Source organism: Propithecus coquereli, unplaced genomic scaffold (genome assembly GCF_000956105.1).
Source record: "Propithecus coquereli isolate 6110/MARCELLA unplaced genomic scaffold, Pcoq_1.0 Scaffold18, whole genome shotgun sequence".
Lineage (NCBI taxonomy): Eukaryota > Metazoa > Chordata > Mammalia > Primates > Indriidae > Propithecus > Propithecus coquereli.
The window spans coordinates 10,780,088-10,782,388 of record NW_012142745.1 but is presented as its reverse complement, the minus strand read 5'-3'; the positions used below and the strand labels follow the sequence as shown (position 1 = coordinate 10,782,388).

Here is a 2,301-nt window from a genome sequence, read left to right as displayed (position 1 = left end):
TCAAATGTGAGAGGTTCTACCTTTTTTCTTCAGCTTCTGATAAAATAGAAATGTAGTAATGGAAGGATTTGATTCAACTAATTGGTTGGCCATTTTGATTAAGTGGCTATGAAGCCTAGGAAGGAGAGAGGAGTAGTAACGCAGCCCCAGACTCTGATCTGGGCCTCTGGGTTGACGCCGGGGCTGAGGAATACCCTGGAAAGAGGAGCAGGTTCTCAGGAAGGACCCTGGAGAAAGCAGGTAGCCCCGTTTGGGGCATTGACTCTGAGCTTAATGCGTGTGGGCTGAGCTATTTAACTTCTTTGTTCCTCAGTTTTGACCTCTGCAAAGTGGTTTTAATTGCAGTTTCCACCTCAGAGGGTTGTTGTGAGCATGTCCTGGGTCATCACATCTAAGGTAGCACTGGAGACACAGCTCGATAAATGTTAGCCAAGATAATGGCAATGATGATGATGACGACGATGATGATGATGATTTCTGTGGCTTAACTGGATAGTCGTTCCCCTCTGAGTAACATGCTTTTGAATTAATCCTTCCTTTATTAGAAGTCAAAAACAACAATTTGCAGAATCCATCCACGAATAAATAAATCACTAGTAGAAATAAGTCACCTGATGAGAGGGATGAAAAGAAATGTTGAAATCCGTGCAATAAGGAGGGGAAGAAAGGAGATGCGATGAAGAATTAAGAGAATGGGAAATGCAAACATCAAAGCAAAAGGCAAAACAAAACCAGATGAAGATGAGAAGAAAATAACAATTAATTATGTAGGAATGATTCACATTGCAACTCTGGATAACTTCGAAGCCTCGCTGCAGTTCCTTCAAGTAGTCGGGAGCTGTGCTACCTGCCTGCTCATTTTACCTGTTAATCCTTGTGCAGCCCTATAGTACCTGTAGGTACTGTTATTGTCCCCATTTGCAGATGGGCAAACTGGGGCTCAGGAGGTTACGTGATCCTTCAAGGTCATGCATCTAGTAAGAGGGGGAACCAGGATTCAAATTGAGGCAACCTTTGCTGTTATGGAAAAAAGCAGAGCTTCTTACATTCATTCTTGACCTACTAGTGGATTCTTTCTGGCCCACGGTAGATTTTTTTTGCTTCCTTTTGTTAATTGCATGATTAAGGAGAAAGCACATAAAAATGGTCTGTCATATAAGTGAAATAGTTGGGAGCTTAGGGCTTATACAGTGCCTTTTTCTTTTTCATGATAGGATTGAATAAAACATTAATGGAATAGACTACACAGGAGATGTAGACATCTATCAAGAATTGTTTAAATCAGGCATGACTAATCTGCAGACTGTATGTTATAAGAAAATATCTTGTTTTGTTATGTATCATAGGTGCTATTAGTGTACAAGAGTTTTCAAAACTTGAATTTGGGGGCCTGGTTACCTAATAGAAACAACATATAGCACAAGCTGTATGGGGAATGTGTGCTGAATCCAGGAACTGAAAATCATATGCCCCCTGGGCAAAGTCAGCTGGGTGTGTGACTCTGAGCTGAGGCGAGCAGGGGAGCTGGGAGCCAAATGGAACTAATTAATGGACACTTGGATGTGGACTGGAGGTTTGTTTACCAAGTCCATTCACTGGTGGGGAGTCAAGTTTCCATATCCTTCTTGTTTGTAATTTGATTTACTAATTGCTTTTTATTTTTTATTTTTAAAAGTTGTAGGCACTTTGGCCTAAACTGCAGAAATCTAGATTTTATGAGCATGTTGAATGCGTCTAAGGAAATATAAAGTTGTTCTACATTTACATGCTAAATATGCACCTGTTTTGAATTTGTCTCTTCGATAGATGTTACTTTTTGGAATGAGCACAGGGAGGCTGTGTTGTACTTGAGGCAGATTATGGGAGGCAGCAGGCCTGGGGATGATGCCGAATTCCCCTCACTCTGAAAGTCCAGTTAGAGCCGGTAGGAGATTTTATGGGAGAGATTGCACCCAACTTTCCCAAACCTAACTTTGTGGCTACAAACACAGCAAAGTTCATCTGGAGTTTAAAAATATCTTTTCTAATAACTCTCTGAATCGTACTGTTGGGTCAATATTTGATTAAATGTGGTGAATGGAAGCAATGATAAGAAAGGGCCTTATTTGTTTTAGAGTGAGAGGTAATTTGATTAGCATGGCACGGGGCTGTGCATGAGAATTCCTCATTTACTCCCCTCCCTCACCCCCTTGATGTCGTACACCAGGATCGGGGAGGCAGTGCTCCCGCCACATGTATTTGAAAATATTTTCACTTGATTGAGTTCTGGTCTAAAAAATATTTTCACTTGATTGAGCTCTG

General features: G+C 41.1%; 1 protein-coding gene across 1 annotated transcript in view; it reads left to right on the top strand.

The window, feature by feature from the left end:
- The window catches only part of PID1 (phosphotyrosine interaction domain containing 1), a 260,421-nt gene that overhangs the window by 108,797 nt on the left and 149,323 nt on the right, over window positions 1-2,301 (top strand). The window lies entirely within an intron of this gene.